The sequence below is a fragment of the Syzygium oleosum genome, unplaced genomic scaffold (genome assembly GCF_021117445.2).
Source record: "Syzygium oleosum isolate NSW1041296 unplaced genomic scaffold, Sole_v2.1 Sole_v2.02, whole genome shotgun sequence".
Taxonomy (NCBI): Eukaryota; Viridiplantae; Streptophyta; class Magnoliopsida; order Myrtales; family Myrtaceae; genus Syzygium; species Syzygium oleosum.
Window position 1 is genome coordinate 19,714,138 of NW_026607486.1, and position 13,263 is coordinate 19,727,400.

Genomic DNA, 13,263 nt, shown 5'->3' on the forward strand with positions numbered 1-13,263 from the left:
CCCATTTCGATGGGGTGAATCTCGGAGCTCACCCAAGCAAGGCCTTTCCAATAAAGGGCACAAAATCGTTCGGGCTCTCTTTGTTTTACGGAAAATGAATGATTATAAAAATATTTTTCTAAAAATGATGACTGATATTGCTTGAGATAATTAGCCGATAAAAAATGTTTTCATAATTTATGTCTCAATATTTCGTGGACGATGAAAATTTCTTTTGTTCATTCATTTTTGTGAGCGATATAAGTAATCCTCTTTAAGAAAATGTTTTCCAAACCATTCAATTTCCGTGACTCCATTAGTTTAGTGGAAAATAAATAATTTGAAATATATTTTCCTAAAAATGATCGCATATACTGATTCAAATAATTAATCAATGAAAAATATTTTCACTATCTACAACAATTTATATTTAAATATCTTCATCGACAACGAAAATTCTTTTTGTCCATTCAATTGTAATCGATGAAATGTTTTACAAATCATTCATATTCCGCAAAATAAATGCAGCCATAATTTGTTTCGAAATTTGAAACTGTATTTGACAACGGACGAGATGATATTGATTGAAACACCGATGAAGACGCAATACAAAGACGTTGAATGATTAGAGTCTTCATCTTATATACGCTATTAAATGGGTACATGCCGTATTGGAAAGACAAGGAAAGTGATAAGTGTATTCAAAAGATATAGAGGATTTAATTGGCAACCGGAACCTACACAACAAAAGGACATGCAGCAAATTTGGGAAGAATCTCAGACAAGAAGGAAATTTAATTAATTACCGTGTATTTTTATCAATAGGAAAAACTTAACCACGCATATTTTTATCTAAAAGGTAACGAGGTTTTGTATACCTAAAACTAGGGAAAAGTACCAAAAGAGTCTTAAATATATTGTATCGGTATCTATTCAGTCCTAAATCTTTCAAAAGACGCATGACCTATTACTTTAGAGACATGTTAAGTTTTTCATCCACACAAACTAATGAATTCACTCGAAATCATCAATTTGGAATACTAACTTTTGTTTCGGGGCAAAAAGAACTCGGTTCACTAACCCGACTCTTTCAATTTGTGGCTACTCTTTTTTTTTTCTCTTTCTCATCAGAATATACGAGTTTTTTATTGAATAGAATTTAAAAAATCAACATAGTTTTTCCTTGCTGACATGTCTTATGTATGCGTCGGTGCCGTTAGTCACGTTTTCGTAACAATTTTTATGTATGAAAATCTTAACAGTGAATTTGTTGTCTCTTTGAGTAATTTTTTCTTTAAATCCTTTGAAAAGTTGTGATATCCACCTTCTGATTACTCATTTTGTCTTTTTGTTTCTTCTTGTTATCCTGTACTCTATATTTGGGGCCAACTATGTTCTCTCTTTCATTTGAAATTTGCCTCTTTGAAAGTCCCATCAAATGGAGTAGTTTGACAACAACATTATAGCGTTAAATTTAAAGTATATTTTCCCCGCAAAAACTGGAAGCACCGGTTAATTGTGACGGAGCCGTTCCCTTCTCATTTCCCAAAGATATAATACTTTGAATTTAGGTAATTTCAAGAAAAACTTTAATGCATGTTGGCCGTAAGAGGTCATATTGTATGAACATGCGTGAGAGATTGAAGGGGTCACGTGTCTAATATGTTGGCCTTGTCAAAGTACAATACTGTCCACGTTATATCAATTGAAGATCATCATTCGTTTTAGCGAGGAAAATTGAATCAATCTTATTTAGCTGAAGTGATCGTCGCGAAAACGTTTTTTGAAATGTATCTTTATATTTGCTAATTTTTCATATTCGTTTTTTTTACCAAGTAATACGTCACAAATTTCACTTATTTATAAGTAGACACAGATGCATTGTGAAAGGATTGTCCAATTTTTTTCTTCTATCGCTTCAGTTCATTCTAGGGGTGATCGTTTTTAGAAAAGGTTGGTTTCGCACCCTTCGAACTTGGAACCTACCCAGTTAAGGTCGGTTCCCAATTTGTGGAATCGAGAACCGACCCTATTGATCTTAGAACTGGCCATGTGTTTTTTTTTTTGTCATTTTTTTAAACTTCAGTGAAGTTTAATTCCTCATATGCCACGCCATTTATCACCCCCCTTCTTCAAGTTGGGGAGTTAGAAGAAGGAAGAGAATCAGAAATGGAGACTTATGCAGTCAATTGACTTTTTTTCATTTTTCTTTGTACAATTATGCAACAGATTATTTTCTTTTGGTCTCCAATAAGTAAACTTCAGAAGATGAGTCTATCACAATCCTTCACCATCTCCACCACAAATTTTCTCCACATAAACACATACAAGAAGAGGCAAAAAAAAAATTAATCATGAAAACTGGCCAAAACAAGAGCAAAAGAGGAATCAGGGTTATTGCTGGTTCCACCAATTCGATCTAGTTCAATAAAATGAATCTGGAACCAAACGGTTATTACTGGTTCTTGGGTTAAACCGGGACCGGTGCTCACCCCTAATTCAATTTGTTGAGATATATGTATGAGTTGCGTTAGAAAAATTCTACATTGAAAAATTGGTATGGAGTAGTTAATGTATCCTAGTTGGCATATAACTCATTGGCTTAAATTTTTGAGTGAAAATGGGTCTAATTAGATTTGTTTATGGGATCAAACTTGAGCTCCCTTTTGGCAATCTCTCTAACTAAAGGTATTGGATTTTTGTTACACGCTCCTAATAAATGATATCAGAGCCGATGGATGAGCCACTCCCAATGTGTATTAGTGCTTGGTTAACATCTTAAAGAAGGAATCTCGTGACCATTGCAGTGTCCAGGTAACCTTCATGGTTTAGTCTGACGAAAGAGACCTCAGTGAAGGTAGACGCTGCAGTGTAGCAACGCAATTCTTATGATAGCTTCATGGTTTGGCCTAGAAAAAGTGATCAGGGATTAAAGTGGGCATCGGAGAGTCAAGTTAAAACATGTTGATGCAAAATGATACATGAATTAAGGTGCGTACATCTAACATTGAGCTCATGCGTGAGTAAGAGATCATTGAGATACATGTGTCAGTTTTTCACATTGGAAAACTGGTGTGGAGTAATTAATATATTGGCCATAATTTATTATCTTAAGTTTTTGAATAAAAGTGAGTCCAACTAAATTTATTAGCTGGTTCGAATGTGTCCTCCTTCTTAGTGATCTACCCAAATAAAGTATCGAGTTTTTTGTGCGCACTCCTAACACTATTTGAGCCTAAAACTTATGAGCAGAAAAGTCTGTCTTTTTTTTTCTTCTTTTTTTTTTGTTCTTTCTACAATTATCCTGATCTTTTTCTGTAGAATCATCACAGTGATTGTGATCCACAAAAAAAGGAACAAGACATCAGAATGGACTGAATTTATCCTCCCAAGGAAAAAGGAAAAGCGTAAAGGCAAAGGCAAAATGATATCGAAGTGCCAAGATACTATATGTCCTGCATTGTTTGGGAAGTGACATCGATTTTATGCTGTGATGATTCCTTTCTTTGAACCGAGTGACCCTTAGTTTGGTCCACATTCTCTCTTTTTTCGTATTCCACACACTTGAAAAGAGTTATGATTATGCAGACTAAATGCAGGTTTCAATCATTTTCCATCATGATCCTGCTCAGGTTGATCAGAAGCCAAAACGATCAAACACTGTGCATGCCCATGATTTCCATGTGGACACTTGTTGACAGATGCTATTGACTATAATGATTATGTTAGACCGATTTTGGGGCGACTTGTACGAATTTTCACCTTTTTTGGGGGCTATATTGTTAATGAATCCTATGACAGACGGGTTGCCCTTACTTTAGAACGCGGTCAAGGAAAAACTCACGAAATTCCTACTCCTATCACAGTTTGGTTAGTATTAGGGTTCTGTAAGAAATGCTACATGGTACTAAGCAAGCTTATCGAGTGGCGTCGCAAGTTTAAAGTGAGTGTTGATTCAGATGGCACTCATGTTTTCGACGATCGGCTTATTTGAGCATATTATAAGGAATTGTCACATCATTTAGTGAAAAAGAAAATTTTGGGAAGAGATCTTAGTAGCAACGTATTCCTACATGGAAGATGCCATCCGGACTTGAAGTGTCGATGCCCAATTTATTTCCCAAGTGAAACGCCAAAGAGAAAGTAACAAAACCTTTTTAATACTCCTATGCAAATTCAGGCCGCACTAAAAGTGTTGTACATTTTATGAACTTTTGACAGTTCAACGCTTATTCTACTTCCCAGTTGAGTTTTTTTTTGTATATATTAAGCCTTTCTTTGTTTTTTTCTCTTTATCAGTAGCTGTAAATATTTGGAACTATCTTGAGTCTCTAACTAATACACTTGTGCTTTGTCAAATTAGTCGAAATCTAGCGGAGTCATAAAAATTTCATTCATGTGACTTCAAGTATATACAAACGAGAGAATAACCAACACTTTTCACAAGTTTCATTATGCCGCATGTATCCCTTCATGGGCTTGTTCAGATGTGGGTTATAATCACGAGATTAGAGGCTAGAAACATCATTGTAAACTTGGAAATAATCACTTGATTGAAAAAAACCAAGTTTCATATTCTACAGCTGACATAGTTTGCCATCGGAGAAACTGAGGAAAAGAGAACGATGAAAACTAGGGTTTCAGTTACCCAAAGAGAGAGAGACAGACAGACAGTTGACTCGTCGGATAAGAAAAAGCGGCGGAATGCAAAACAACGGAGCGGAGAAAATGTTTAGTGGGGATGCACGATAACGAGAGAAACAAAAACATGCGTTGTCAGCTTTGGGTTACATTCGAGGAACAGTTTTTTTTTTTTTTTCTCTTTTCATGTTTTTCCTTCTCTGTCATTTGACAGACTCTAAGCAAAAGAAAACAAAGACAAAGAGATCGAAAAAGAAAAAGATTATGCGAATGTTTAAAGATGCAGACCGCTCGATCCTGCAAGGAAAGACATAGAGATAGATAAAATTTAAGTAATGGGTACTCCTCATCAATGGATGCAGCAGCTTCATACGCGAAAAATTATTGTCTGTCGCACAGAGTTTGAGGTTTGTGGTTAGCAGAGAATTAAGGCGGTCACAGACTCTGCAAGAGAGACGAGGTGTGAGTCCAGCTCCAGCAAAGCAACTACAGAATGGGAATGTTCAAGGGGAGAAAGGAAAAGAACTTGAATATTGATTTTCTCTAGTGATTTTTCCAACTTGGAGAATTCTTGAGATGATATTTCATTTGGGAAATTTCGAAGAAACTTTATTGCTTGTAATGGTGTAAGTAGTCGAACTCACTTTTGTAGATTATTAGTTTCTTTCAATGCAGAGCTTCATTATTCCGAGCAAGAATATATTATATGCATATCCGTGTCAATAAATTTTAATGAGTGTCGGTAAGTGTCAAAAAATTATTGGTAAAAAAGATGAACCGCAACTTTTTTTCTAGGTAATTTGTTGGTATCTTATCAAACCCTTTATGAATTTTTTTAATTTTCCCATTTACAGTTGTTGGACTAACTGATCGACTTTTAATTGCATAACTTACCAATACTTCAAATTTATTAACTGTTGTGTGAAATCAGGATTCAAATTAGAGTGATTACGAATCACAAGCTAGTTTTGGATTACTGATTCTCATTTTAATTACTCATTTATGTTTGATTATGCTTTTTAATTTACCAACTTTAGTCACCTTTAATGGCTTCCTAACTTATGTGAGGAAAAATTCTCGCCAAGTCTCTTGATACAACTTGATATAATAAGATATAAATGGTGCGTCAGAACAACGTATGTTCTGTGTCTTACCTGTATGTCTTTTAAAGTTTCCGTTTTGATTATAAAAAGGTTTGTCATAATTAGCTCAAGACCATCATGTTTTTGTTTTTCGTGAAAGATGAAAAGTTTTTCGACTTTCGATTTCCTAATAACATTTGAAAAGTGGGAAGGAAAAACCCATTTTAGGTATAAATGTACACCATTATTCCGCCACAATTATAAAAGAAGGTTCTCGTTTTAGAAATCAAAATATACTTATATTCCACCATGGTTATAAGAAAGAAATTTTCTTTTTTCTCTTATTTCCATTTGAGACAACGAAAATATCAAAAGGTCTCTTCAGTTTATATATACTTTAAATATTCAAACAACCTCATTCATTTTTATTTAAAAATTGTTTGTCAGACACGTTTCACGCGGACCACTTTAATCACCAAATTAAATGAAAAATGAAGATAGAAAAGTTATAACAATCCGAACCTAATCAACAAGGCCTAAATGAGCTACATCCTATGCTTTTTTTCCCCTTTCATCTAACAAGAATATTTACCCCTAATCAATAAAATCACTCTCTAACCCTCATGGACATGAGTAAAAGCTCAAATCAATGACCAGAACATGATCAGATTGCTTATATTTATATATTCATACATGCAAATTCGTCGCACAACCAATATTCCAACAAGTATGTGGTTTACTTCGTTTTCATGGAGGCATTAAGACCGCCTTAAAGATTCATGGAGAACTATTCTAAAAGTGGATGTCGTGTCTTTTTCAAAATGGTTTTCAATCAAAATCCAATTTGAGTTCCGATTTGTTTCAACCTCTGCTTAAGATTAGCTGTTTGTAATATGAGTATATATATACTCTAGAGAGAGAGAGAGAGAGAGAGAGAGAGAGAGAGAGAGAGAGAGAGAGAGAGAGAGAGAGAGAGAGAGAGAGAGAGGCACATGCATACAAGATACAAACAGCAAGAGGAGGAAGACAGAAGCAATGGCTGCAAACACCCAAAGACCTGCGTGTCTGAGAAACCTGACACCCAGATTAGATTCCCACACTTGTCCCTTCCCTTACTCTTTCTTCGCTTCATTTCTTTCTCTTTGTTTGCCTTCTTGTTTTTTTGTTTCTTTTGCCATCCTCGACCTGGATTCTCTCTCTCTCTCTCTCTCTCTCTCTCTCTCTCTCTCTCTCTCTCTCTATCTCTCAATGTCGTGCGATTTGTCGAAATGGGATCTTCCAGCTTCGCTAATTACCATTACCGACACTTTCTTTGGTTCACTTTTTCCATTATCCTATGTTATTTTTAGAATTTTGTTGAAAAGTGCCTCCTAGACACCCGTAACAAGCCATCTAAAGTGACTTTGCAATTTTCCCCATACTATTTTTCTTAATCATGTTTAATCAATTTTTTGAAAATCGGAATACTTCATATCAAGTATGTTTTATCGGTACTCTGGGGACACTAGTTGACAAGATTCATATTTCTATACTTGGAATCAATGGCGGTTCTTGTTTTTCATTTCCACAATGTCACCAAAACCTAAGTCGGTATTGTCCTAGATAGAGTTTTTTTTTTTTGGTAAGGTTGTCCTAGATAGAGTTAACTATGAATATTTACAAAAAACTAAAAAACATTTGCCGCCAATTCAGACAGAACCTCTCCTGCCTCTGTTACACGAAAAATCGCGATTGACTATTGTAAAGTTAAAACTACATCGATGTCAACTATTAGAACTAGTTAAAAGTGATGATCACCAGACCAATAAATTATCATTGCACGAAGGACAAGAGCTAGATAGCTCTTGCCTGAATTGGAAATAAGTATTGTCCTCTTATCGATCGAATCTAAGAAATGTTCTTTCAAGCAATATGTTCGAAGAAGTCTAAGAAAATTTACCCTATTAAGTAGGGTGTAGTTTCTAACATACTTAGCTGTTGTGCATGGTGTGTTTTCACCGAAATATGCATGGTACTTTCGGTGAGGACTTTGCTCGAACCCTACTAAATAAAGCATATTTAAGGTCTAAAATCGAAACCAATCCACTTTAAAAAGCTTTACTTGTACTTCCACTGTATGCTTGAAGCATCGTGCATGTTTGCTAAAACAATCCCATTGACTCTTTTTCCATCTTTCTTCACTTTAAAGTGGTTGGTGGGTGGTTGCTCACTTTTGACTTTCAAAAAGGACTCTCTATTCTCTATTTAGGTGCATTTGGTTCTTCATCATGTGCACTTTGTAGATGGCATCGTTGTGGTCTGGACATTTTTCAGTTAGTCCAGGAAAAAAAAAGAAAGAAAGCAGATAAGTTGAGATTAATCTCTTCAGCCGAACAATTAATGCTTTCAAATCAGTGTCTGGCAAATGGTGAACTAAAAAGCAACTTTAGTGGCTATAATTAGAATTCCCCCATTAGTCAAGAGCATAATTATGGATGGAGAGCCACATCAGACAACATAATAATACCACCGGAAAAATGATTATCAAGCACCCATGTGAATGAAACTGGTGGGAACAAAGCAATGTAAATACAACAGTTCCCGGATTTTAGTTGTCTCCCTGTCGAAGTAATCAGCTTCAGATATAGATGTTCATCAATTATGTCGATACTATGATTCGTACAATTGAAAGTATACCGACGAAACAAAGACAGAGCAAGATCTAGGTGGTAAATGTATTGGTTACTCGAATGATTTTAGTTTTTGTGCTGAGTTGGTGCATGTGGATTACTCCTACAACAAAAAAGGTAAATATGGATTGGACCGTAATCCATCTTCAATTAATACACCTAAAAATCTCAAACAAGATCCCCGTGGATATGCCACGCTATTTGCCCCACCCCAGATTCACGGTTTGCAAGTTGGAAATTGCATGAATATTGCGAGAGCTGCTACTGTTAAGTATGCAGATCACATTATTAGACTCGTTTTTTCTACGACGTCGAGCCCGATTAACCTTACACTTTCCGCGTGAATATCTCCTCATTAGTATCGCTGCTTTGCTAGCTGGTTCACACACAAAAGAACATGACCTCGACAGCTTAACTTCAATGGCAAGTTAATCTCTCTCTTTTTGTGATGTGTGGGATAATCTTCCAATCAAGAAGCTACCCCCCTTACAATAGATTGGGTTACCGTCCATAAATTATATAGAAAAAGATGTGCTTTACACCTAATTAGTAGACGATTGAAGCAGTGACGATACGAGCCTGATCTTTCGGATGATATTTCGAGACTTGCCATTATACTTTGGATCACCATCTTATTGTATTCATTTTTAATATTTTCTTCTCTCTCTCGAATAACAAGAAAAGATTTGGTGTTCACTTTCCCGTGGACCCATTTTGACCATTTGTCGAGAACGTCTCCCACTTTCGATCTACTTCAGGATAAAAACAACAAAAAAAAAATGAAGAATTTCATCCAAGATCAATGCAGAATATACGCCGAACGAAGTGATCAAATATTACATTTGTACTTATAACATCAACCCTGAAATATATATACTCTTGGCCAGCTCGATCCATACTCTTACGAAAACCTATGCTTATTTGCAGAGTAAAGAAAACCATGTAAATGTTTGGAAAAATATGAAAATTGAAAAGGGCATCTGGTCCTGCTATAAACGGGAATCGCGACACTGCATGAGCATGAGATGATGAAACCATATAGCAGAGTTCAGAATGCTCAGAGGCATGTCTTTGTGCTCCAATAGTCCGCTGTGGAAAAAATTGATTTTTGCAAGAGACGCAAAATAAAATCGAAAGAAAGGAAATAAAAAGAAGAAGAAGAAGGGAGGAAAATGTGGAGAAACTTGCTTCTGAGGCAGGCGTTGCGTGAATTACAATTTTAACGAAATGGTCCATTTCTTTTTCCTCTTCTAGTTCCATAAATTGACGGTTACTTACATGGAGGTTTGTTTCCGGAAGAAGGAAATGCTTGAGAACGATTGTTCACGTGATAATTCCAACATGAACCGCGACATATTGTGTTTTGCATCTCCACGTGAAAGACAAGTAAAAAAATGTTTGATAAGTTTGAATTTTTTACTATATTTTAAAGCATATGGTGGGAAAAAAAATTGGCAACTAAGAATTTGGTCTCGAGCGCATAGCAACCTATGCATATAGAATTTGATTAATGTTACATATGTTCAATCTTTTACTTTGCACACTCCTTTCAAAGGAAACCCTAAATACATCACCAATATCCCTCATTATAATTAAGAGAAGGGTACTTGAAATGCCATCAACTTTGGAACAATTTATTGACATTTATGAGATCATTCTTCCCACGCGTACCCTAAACATTGGAAAACCAATTAAGGTTCGATGCTTATCAAGATATTCGGCGCGGATGTTTCCATGCGTACGTGTTTAGTGTACGCTACAAGTAAGCAACAACAATTTAAGTGACGAGAATATGTCCAACTTTTTGTCCTCGAACGCATCGCTGTGTTATATATGCGCATGGTTTGATTTTTTTTATGGTGGGAAATCCTTTTATAAAGAAGGAAAAATCAAAGCTGGATACAAGTGTATGTGGGCACGACAGTTGTGCCGACGGATCGAGCAAGACGATGGACAAAGTCGATTGTGTAGGCACAGAATCAGTTGTGCTGGGATTTTTCTAAGGCGCCTAAAAGGAAAAATGGACAAAATTCGATCGGATTCGCTACGGCCAAAAGGGCGGAGGAACTACTTCACCATTAGCGTGCGCTGCGATAATTTATAAAAAGAAATCCGCAAAGCTATAAAGCGAGGGAAAATGGTGGAAAGAAAAGGGCAAGGAAAAAAGGCGGGGGTAGGGGGTTATAATAATTATGTTTTTTTTTTTAATATCTCCAATCTCTTTTGCTTTTCGTGTAGAATTCTAAGAAAAAAATCTTTAAAGGAGGGGGGGAGTAGGGACGTGAGGGAATCCATGTGTTCCAAGCACTTTCGGACAAAGCGAGCTTCAGAAGAGAAAAAGCAAAACCTTTTGCTTTACGACCCAAGAAAAGGAGATTTCAAACACGATGAAGAGAGAGAGAGAGAGAGAGAGAGAGAGGGGGAGAGAAATGAGGCGTGGGGTTTTGATTACTGACCACGCAATTTCCTAAGCCAAGACCCTCTCTCTCTCTCTCTCTCTCTCTCTCTCTCTCTCTCTCTCTCTGCTGTCTATATTTAGTGGCAAGCTTCGGGTGCAACTTCAACCCCACATCTTCCTGCTTTCCCTCTCAAAACTACACACAGGGTTCATGTTCATCCCCCAGGGCAAGAGAATAGCACAAACCTCTCCTGGCCATTACGTTAGCTCTTGTTCTTTGCCCCCCCCCCCCCCCCCCTCTCTGGGCTTTTGCTCCTTCACATGCCAATTTAAATAGGGCTTCCCTTTCATGAGTCTCCACAAGGAAAAGGACCCTTTGGTTTGATCATCGTGTGACCCAGTTTTCCGTCAGCTCGAATCCTCAGATCTCCGAGTCTTTTTCTTCAGTGAAACATGCTACTGCAGACCCTCTACTTGGAAACCCTAGTTTTTGCTCCATCCGAGTCGTTTCAGTGCTTAGCTCTCCCTAGCTAGGGCATTGCAGTTAGGCATACAGTTTGCGGACGTTTCGTTCTCCTTTTTCGCTTGTGTTACATTCTTGAATTCATTTTTTAGTCCACATTACGAATTATTTGCATAGGAAACATGGCCTTTCTACATAATTGCATGAGATCATACAAACAATGTTTATGCGGACATATTTGAGTACATATGTGCCTGGCTCCCTGTATGCCATGTGCAGAGAGCGCATCGGAGAATCGATGGCCTCCGCGGATGGCGTATGAGGAGCCAAGCATATAATTCCCCAGTATGTTCTTTTTTTCTGTACATAATTTTATTCGCAGGTCCGAAAAAGTTGTCACTTTCTTTGTATCCGAGAGGAACCGGAGTCGGGGGAGGGTTATAGCATATGGTGGTTCAAACTCAATACCTTCACGGATATGACTTATCGAGCATAGGATTGCACTGACATCGCACTCTTTTCACGGGTCATTTGAGGCATCTTGAGGCCAAATTTAACAATGGCGAGAAGTTGCAATTTCTGCAGGGATCAGAAACAGACACTTTGTCTCTGAGAAAGGTAATAGATCTTCTACGATTTTACAGAGTTAAATCAGGAGATTTCTTGATTGTGATTTGAACTACTTACCTTTTATTAGTAGTCTCGAATCGTGAATATGCGACGGGATTAATAGTGACCATGATGAACCAAGATCTGTTACGCTTGAAACGAGGAATACCCTTCTCGGAACTCTCAGGAGAACCAAAATTCCCGTTGCTCCTTTTTAAATCGCAACGTTTTTCTGACAACATAGGAGTTACAAAAGCTCACATTAGAAAACCTCCCTCCCCATCATTTCTCTCCTCAAAAGAACCATTTGATGCTTCACGCCTTGTCTCCTAGATGTTCCATTATCATGAAATCAAGCTTTGTCTTTTGTTGAAGGACCAGCTCATACTTCTAATACTAATATCAGCTCGACAGGAAATACAATTTTTTAGGTAGAAGCTAGGAAAGTGTTTTGTGTATTGAATGCTACCTCTAACGATGTTCTTTACTATTCTACTCGGTGTTTTTGTGTAATTCGAATTGCAAATAGAAGCTGTGCAATATGTATTATGTTGAGGGCCTTGAGGCAAAGCAACTGGCTTGAGTTTGTTTGGAATGTTATCCATTGATGAGGTTGAGATCGAACTTGGGTGATGCTTTGACTTGATCGGAGATGCCGAAATCACTCTTCAGATGGTTTTTCCAGATGATTTCTTATTAAATATTGCTATATCTTATGTGCCATAACACACCACACCTCAACTCGCTATAATCAAACTCAAAATTTATTTCATTTATGCGTCGGTCATTGAATATTCGTGTTAAGCTCAAATTGGCGCTTGAAAATGAATTTAGAATCAGGTCTCTGATATGCAAGTTGGGATTTAATTTATAAAATCATTAGTATATGCTCAGCTGCTCGATTTTCCCCCTCTAGGAAACAAAGGAAAGCGAAATCGCATGCGTGAGACAGGGCCTTTAGACTGTCTCATGGACAAGAAGCAAACCAAAACATCCTTCCCTTGGCAGAAGAAAACGTGTACTATATAATTAAACAGAACACACCAGTCTATTTTTGGCCTCATCGAGGAGGCAAAGTGATACAAACTTATCATCTGGGAGTTCCTGTATATCGTTTGTTACTTGCTTGGTTTTACTTTTGCAATGATCAGCTGAGAGATGGAGCATCATTATTAGCACTTGTTTGTTAATCTTTGTATCATTAAATTGCCATGCTGATCATCATATGGGCGTTGGACGTTGCCTAATTGAGCTAGTGAATCCAATTGAGGAGGAAAATATCATGTTTCGCTTCAATAAATGTAGTGATTTCTTAGTTAACAACAAATTTTAAGCAAAATCCTTTAGAACCATAACCTGGTTAGGTAGACGATAGTTACCCGTTCTTACGTGGGATTAGAAGATTAATAACCACGGGAAGAC

General features: G+C 37.0%; 1 long non-coding RNA gene across 1 annotated transcript; it reads left to right on the forward strand.

The window, feature by feature from the left end:
• Positions 1-10,231: 10,231 nt before the first annotated feature.
• Positions 10,232-12,469, forward strand: LOC130135741 (uncharacterized). Its single transcript, XR_008814988.1, has 2 exons — positions 10,232-11,850; positions 11,933-12,469. It is a non-coding gene; the product is annotated as an uncharacterized LOC130135741 (long non-coding RNA).
• Positions 12,470-13,263: the final 794 nt, after the last annotated feature.